Below are 8,300 nucleotides of genomic sequence, written 5' to 3'. Positions count from 1 at the left end.
ACACGTTATCTTATTGAATTATTTTATGCCTTGAACCAAGTCTAAAATGATCATTTACACCTAATTGAATAGTAATATCATCACAATTACACATGCGCACACATTTGACCATCAAATCATCCTTTTCACACTAGATGGCCCCTTTCACAAAATTCTTGTTTTCACAATGTTCTTGGTCAAATTTCTCACACATTCACAACTTTTTATACTCACCCATTTACAATATAATCACAGTTTTATCATATCAAATATATTTCACCACATATTATACACATTGGGCTAAGATATATAAAATTACCTTATATCATGTCAAATATATTAATGCATCCTACAACAACTTAATTCATTTACAAATTCACAACAAAGTAAACTCATTACACAATTTCTTTAGTCAAACGTCAGTAACATAATAATCGGGCTTAAGTTTTTTCCTTTGCCCTACTTACTATCAGAACCTATAAAAATATAATCATAAGGTAAGATAATAATTTCAGTAATAGAATAACTCGCATTTATTAATTAAAATGCATAATTATAAATAAGTAAAGATTATATAAATACATAGATATATATATATATATATATTTCCAACTTCAAGAAACCATTTTTCACATTAAATTATTTTCTCTAGCATGACCGTCTACCATTTGATCCTTTATATCACCCTGATTGAAACCATAGGCTCCATGAGGCCAATCACACTCAATGACCCAAGCACACCTTTAGTAATAGAATCACCTTGCCAAATGTGTTTTGTTTCATTTTTGAACTATGGTTTACCTTATCACTCACGATCGGGGCATCGTTACTCTAATACTACATCACACAGATGCTAAAGAGTAGAGATCTCCAATGCCATACCCCACATGGGTATTAAGGAGATAATATCCAACACCACATCTCACGAGGCACTGAGGAGATGAAATTCTCTAACACCACACCTCGTCGAGTACTAAGGAGAATAAATACCATATGAACTTTCACTGTTCTTCCCTACAGGTGAACTCCATCCCCTTATTTTTATCATGCCACATATAAACCACATGTTTGTAATCCTGACATTCCGATCCATTTTCATCCACTTATTGATATATTTTTATAAATTCATTTTCCTAAAACCATTTTCATGCACAAAACCAATCTCATAAACATGTGCAACTTTAAAACAATTACAACTAGTAAAGTAATTACTCCTAAACATTTAAGCTAGATAATTTAATAAAATAAGTTATTCGGTCAATTCAACCATTCTATCACCAAAATGATTACTCGTGAATTTTCTCTAATTGCTTTGTGTTACCACACACTTCCTTCTCCTCAAAATACACACACAACAAAACAATCTACACAAATTAACACTATTAGTCAAATAATCAAATTGACCACAAGTAGTAATTATCACTAGTGATCACCACTAACTATTATTTCCTTTCCCACAACCAACCTAAGTCTTATGCATCCCATTCAACCTTCCCAACTCATATGCATGTCCTAATATGATCCATACACAATTTCACCCCCTTTTCTCATATTAATTAAGACTAACTTAAACCTACCACTTCAAGGCTTTATTGTTAACTTTTAGACTAGTTATAAAACCTTAATTTGATTCCCGAGAATCTTTTTACTACTAAAAAGTATGAAACAAACCCCTTAAAACTTTTTGATTCAATTTTTCTAGCACTTACTAAGAAAAATTTAGGGTGGAATCGGTGTTAAAGGTGGCACGAAACTTACCATGTAAGTGACTAGTCGAAAATGTCTTCCAAACTTCTAGAAATCAAAGCCTTAACAAAGACTTAGCTTCTTCTCCTCCCTCTTGGGGTGTTTTCCTCTCCCTTCTAATGCACGAGCTAGTCCACATATTTATCAGCCAACATTTTATGTAATGCGCCATAATGCATGCTACGTATACTGCGGCGTATGACACTGTGAGAGAAATTTTCACCATGCTCGGATGCTTTGCTCCACAACACCATTTTTCCACTCAATCCTATTCATTCAATATCCTAAGAAATCAAAACATCAATTTATTATCCAAAATCCTAATCAGTCACTGATGTACTAATTTACCTGTAATTAGCAATTAATTTCAAAATTAAGAACTTAGGTTATTACAATTATAAAATATATGATTAATTAATTAATTTTAATGCTTTAAAATTCTATCAACATGGACTGGGGATCATCTTAGAAAATTTATGATTAATTATATATGTGTACCTTCCCTTGCTTACTAATTGTCAATGAGAAAACATGATGCAAGTGTTTTAGTTAAAATAATAAGTGGAAGAAGTAGATGTCATTTGGCTTGCCCACTAAGGATTTCTTTCATAAGAAAAGAAAAGGTTTGTCAGCTCAAACTAAATGGTAACTAATGATGTCACATATTATTATGTTTATCATTACTAGTTATAGGAGTAACTAATAACTTTTTTGATTGACAAATACCTATATAACCTATAATAGTATAAGCAAATATATAACATGTAACAAAACCACCAGTTGATCATTACTGCAAGTTGACAAACTTTTCTTTATTTTATTGATGAATACTTAGTTGGTAAGCCATGTGGCACCTTGAACATGATGCAACATGTTTTCATAAAGAAAATGGAGGCTCAGATTGTTCCTCATTATTGAACTTCAGGGCCAATTATTCATTTATGAATACTTTAAAGATAAAAATGCTATTTAACCCAAAGTTAATACAAAGTTAATGGTCATTGTCATTGTCCGTTATTCCATGGATAACATTGTAATAAGTTTTATATTTGAGGGGCGACATTACTCTAATGAATAGTTTAAAATAATCAATGCTTCAAGCAAAATAGTTTAATTAAGTAAAAACACTTTTTAGCCCTTATTCATTATACACTCATGCATTAATATATTAATCTCATTTATTTAAATTAAAATTTAACAAAAAATATTTTATTTTAATAATATATATAATGTAAATTTAAATTTTTTAAAAAATTAGCCAAAAGACATTGTCTCTACTATATATTGCATGTCTTGAAATGAAGACGGATCAACCTAGTTTTAATTGATGAAGTCACATGATGTTGAAGGGTGCAAATGCACTTCCTTACTTTGAGAAAAATTATAAGTAGGGTATTGTAACTTTGCATTATCTATTTTTGATATTTTGTATCATCTAAATTAAATAAAAATATTAATTTATTATTCTTTAAAAAATATTATTTTTATTAAATAATCTTGCACCCTTGGCTCCAAATCTTGACTAGAGGCATTTTTTTATATCAAGAGCTATTAGATTAAATTTGAGTATTATTTAACCTAATTAAGAACAACTTTTCTAAAGATATATTTTGTATCATTTGTATTCGAATTCAAAACCTCATATTTAAATGGTCATAGCCCCTTTAATATTATATATATATATATATATATGTTCGAGAATATTTTATATGTTAATAGATTAAAAATATGAGTAATTAATAACTAATGAAATAGTAAATGATGACCACCACATTTATGGGGAAAGGGTTAGACTCAATATGTTACTATAATGAAATAGTTTGAAATTTATAAAAGCATATTAGATATTAAAAATGGGATCAACGTACCCCTATTGGTTATGTGGGTGTGTGTATAGTTTATATCTAATTTGTTGATTCAAGTAAATCCTTGACCAGGTTGATTTAATTATGCATGGTACTGAACTAGGATCATTCACCGACACCGAACACTTTTTATTAACACGTGTGTCTGTATTCATCGCTTACGATTGTTTGGCTTGAGAGATTTGAAAAAGGGAATGATGCTAAAGGAAGGAAATTATCCCTCCAATCCCTTCCAACTCATCTTTCTCACTAATCTGAAAAAATAAGCAAAATTGAGGACATGGATGAAGCTAACCTCGCTATCCATGTGATAATTCCAAGATATCCTTAGCTCTAATATTTTTTACATTATAAACGAACAATTTAATTTCTACAATCTCCATTATTCTATGCAAAATATGAGTAGGTATAAATTTCCCATTCATCCAAGAAGCAAAGCATGCACCAATAGCTTGTCTATTTTCCTTTTTCTCTCATCACTAACCTTTCTATAGCTTGCTTCAATGGAGGTAGTTTCCATTGATACCCTCCTAGCCCTCATCCATATCCTTGAAATGGATGTGGTGTTTTATGCTTGGAGAATCATTCAGTTTCAACTCAGTCGAGACCTACTCCTCATTCTTAAGCAGAATTACGAGGAGATGATTTGGGCCCTCGAGGCTGTGGAGAAAGCAGTCTCTATGCCTAAGCTAGCATTCCTTCACACCTAAGTCTTAGTGTGTTACGGCATCATCAACCGCTATCGTAAGGAGCTCTCACTCCTTTTAAACTACTTGATAAATAATTTGTCTGTAAGGGATAAGTACCTCGCTGTTAAGGCCAAGATGATTGCTACCAATGATCTAGTCCAGGAGATTGCTCCTCTCCTGAATCATCTTCAGGCACTACAGGCTAAGGTGGTTGACTTGAGGCGTCAACAAGCAATTGTCGAGGAAAAGCTAGCACGGGCTGAAGTTAAAGAAGGTCTTGTGGAGTCTAAGCTAAAGGTGGCAAATAAAGCCTTGGACGACACACGGGCCATCTCGAATGAAAAGCTTCATTCAATGCTTGAATTCAAGATGGCCTTTAATCCACATTAGTCCCTATCTGCTGAGCTAGATACAACTTTAGCTACATAAAAGATCCTCTAAACTTATTGTAAATAGTAGACATATGAATTTTTTTCTTTATTCTTTTATTCTTTGACTTGTACTATATGTTCCTTGTAACATAATTCTTATGAATAAAAGAATAAAAATTATTTTCCACTTGTTGTATGGTTTGATTTATCTTGAGGCCATTCTAGGCCTCAGGTCTTTTTTTCTTTGCTTTTAGACTTTGTTATTGTGATGGCTCACATCTTTTTAAGTATTTTTCATTTATAGCCCATTTATGTGGAATCCTATCGAGGCTTGATAACCAATATGCATTTCCCTTAAGTATTTCACTAACTTTGAACGGTCCTTCCCAATTAGCGAGAATTTACCAAGCGTCCAGTCTTTAGAACTAGGTGGTAACACAAGTTTCCACACAAGCTTGCTCACTCAAAGCTATTTCTGTTTTATTCTTTTGTTATATATTCTTGAAACTTCTTTCTTCTGGATGATAATATGATCCAACACTTGTAAACATATTTCATCTAACTGAATGAACTCGTTCATCATAGCTTAATTGTAATCCTCAGATAATCTTTTTAAACTATTCGTAATGTGTAAGGAAAGGATTGCTATTTTCATATGTAATATGGCTTCGTGCCCATATATCAACACATATAGGCTCATGCCTATAGCATCTCTCTTTGACATCTAATATGCCCATAGTATCTCAAGAAGTTGTATGTACCATTCCTTAATGTTTTTCTAGACTATCTTCTTTAGAATTATAAGAATTATTTTGTTAGAAGCTTCAGCCTACCCATTTACCTAAGGGTAATATAGCGAAGATGTTAATAATTTAATCCCACTTTCCCTATATAGTAATAGGAGAAGGAACATGTGGGTATCCCTTAGTAACAACACTCTCACAAGGAGCTATTATCCTAGTCCTTGAATGAGGAGGTTCACCTTATACCTAACCTGACAAAATTAACCTCAACAATTTCCTTAATTCCCTCACTGACATCACCACCATCTTCCTTTGCCAAGCACTTCATATCTATTGATGGGATCCTCAATGGTTAGGCCCAAGCCTTAGGTAGAGGCTCAGTAATAAATGCTAGGTCTTACTTGCAAGTCGAGCCTTGGTTCGTGAGGGAAGTGAGCTGGGACGAAAGGCTTGTGAAGAAGTTGTATGAGTGGCTGGAGAAGATAGTAGCGATAGAGCCGATGGTGAGGCAATGGCAATCGACGATGAGAGATAGGTCGATGGAAGTAGGGAAGTTGTCTTATAATAGTTTTAGTTTTGATCATTTGGTTAGGACTAAAGTTGGAGGTACCATTTTTTATAACAAGAGCAATAAGCATACTGTTACTGATTTGTTAACTTGTGCTAATCCTAACTCTATTTCTGTTTACCTTCACGCTACTGTGCAAAGGATTCTATTTCAAAATGGTCTAGGTAATCATGATTCTTAATCTAAGTTGTTATTTGTTCTTACACGACACATGTTTGTTACTTGAATCAAAGTAGTTTAAATTTCAAAAGACATGAGCACCATCAACATGATGAGATCTCATGCGACCTTCCAATTTTAAAACTTTCTATTTTTTATTTTTATTTTTTATTAAAATAAAAATTATAAAAAAATTAATAACTCTACATTATCATCATCCTAAACAATGCATATTTAATCTGTATGATCTAATTAAATACTAAAATTTTTTAAAATATTTATAAATTGACTATCTAGATATTCTCTGGATAGCCTAGATTTAATATTAAAATTTTTTAGAATTTTATAAATTTTTATTTTGGTAAATATAATATTAAAAATAAAGATAATATCTAAATTAGCACTTTCAAAAAATACTTTTTTTAGAAAAAAGTTGAGAGTTAAAAATTTAAATCTAGACTATCTAGAGTATATTTAGGTAGTCAATTTATAAAAATTCTAAAATTTTTAATATTAAATTGGACAATCTAGATTAAAATTGCATTATTCAGATTAGTGATAAAATAGATTTATTAAAAATTTATAATTTTTATTTTAATAAAAGAAAATAAAATAATAATCCTTTATGTTGAAAGACTTTACTTTGGATGATTCAGATCTCATCATCTTGATTAGCTCCATGATATTCATTAGAGTGATGAGCAGTGACAACCATTCCCATTACCTCATCACGTTGATATTTTATAACTTCATGTTGAAAGAGTTTTCAAGGAAACGATGACTATAAAAGAAGTAACTTGTAGGTAGATTTATTCTTAAACATGACCACAAAAAAGTAATGTTTCAGGCGCAGAAAACATAAGGCCACAAGCGTATGGAGTAACATGTAAAGACAAGGACGAGATCTCACATCAAGCATACTTGAAAGGGAAGGGTGAGACAATATTGTTAGCTAGAACAATAGGAAGCTCACATATGCTAATGTTGAGTGGAATTGGGCCAGCCTAACATCTACAAGCCCATGGAATCAAAGTTGTGTTAGATCAGCCCATGGTAGGTCAAGGCATGGCTAATAACCCAATGAACATTTTGGTTGTGCCATCTCCTTTACCTAGTGAAGTCTCTCTGATCCAAATAGTGGGCATAACCAAGTTTATTTCTTACATTGAAACTACTAGTAGATTGAGCTTAGGCCTTTCTTGGCCCCAAAGGCTTCAAAGAATATATGAGATTGTTTCCAACTAGGTTAGTCTTATAGCATCTCATTTTTGGCTATAAGTTCAACAACTTTTAAAGCATTTTATTTGGATGAGGAAAAAATGGAGGGATAGGAAATAAAAAGGGGAGAAAAGCAGATAAATGTGAAAAAATAAAATAAAATGTAAGCCCACATTTTCTCCCTCCTCTTAGGAAATTTTGGAAGACATGTTTTTTCCATTAAAACCTCCATACTTTTTAGTAGGCAAAAACTTTGGAGAAAAAAACATGTGGTCTCTATATATATCCTTTTCTCATTTACTTTTATATCCCTCATTTTCCTCTTGCCTTGCAAATAGGGAAAAATTACTTTTCCCCGCTGATTTTTTTCTTCAAATTTTCCTATTTCTCTCTATCCATAAAATTTCACGGGTCATATAATGGTAAACATGGTCCAAATGGATTTGTTAGTAACCTCTCTCTCATTCTACACCTACACACAATAAGTGATCGATCTTGCTTTGCATGAGAAATCTAGAACTTTATCTTTGAAATGAGAGCTTAACTTATTTTTCTTTTAAGATCGGCCAACCATATACTTTTTCCCCCAAGGCAATTGTGAGCAAGTGGATGAAAAACATTAGATACTTTGCAAATCTAAGTCTTACAGAAGGAGTGATAATTCTCAATAGGTCATTTAGAACTCTTAACCATTAATCCAAATGACAATCCATCAGTCACATTCAACTATTTTAAGGAACATGAAGACCTTAAGGCTTGTGTGGAAGGCATGAGAATTATTATTGATGTGATAAATTCCAAGGCTTTCTTAAGGTTTTGATATAAATACATACTGATCCAAGTTCTAATTGACTTGGTCTTGAGCTTACCATTGAATTTGAGGTCAAGATATGTAAGCAATACCTTTTATTTGGAATAATATTGCATAGATGCTATCCTCACAATATGGCATTGCCATAGAG

At 32.0% G+C, this 8,300-nt stretch overlaps 1 pseudogene; it reads left to right on the top strand.

The window, feature by feature from the left end:
• Nucleotides 1–5,541: 5,541 nt before the first annotated feature.
• On the top strand, nt 5,542–7,691 carry LOC129287988 (protein HOTHEAD-like; annotated as a pseudogene).
• Nucleotides 7,692–8,300: the final 609 nt, after the last annotated feature.

This window comes from Prosopis cineraria, unplaced genomic scaffold (genome assembly GCF_029017545.1).
Source record: "Prosopis cineraria cultivar Desert tree isolate PC_DT_omini unplaced genomic scaffold, ASM2901754v1 PC1, whole genome shotgun sequence".
Classification (NCBI taxonomy): Eukaryota; Viridiplantae; Streptophyta; class Magnoliopsida; order Fabales; family Fabaceae; genus Prosopis; species Prosopis cineraria.
This window is presented reverse-complemented; position numbering and strand designations above follow the sequence as displayed.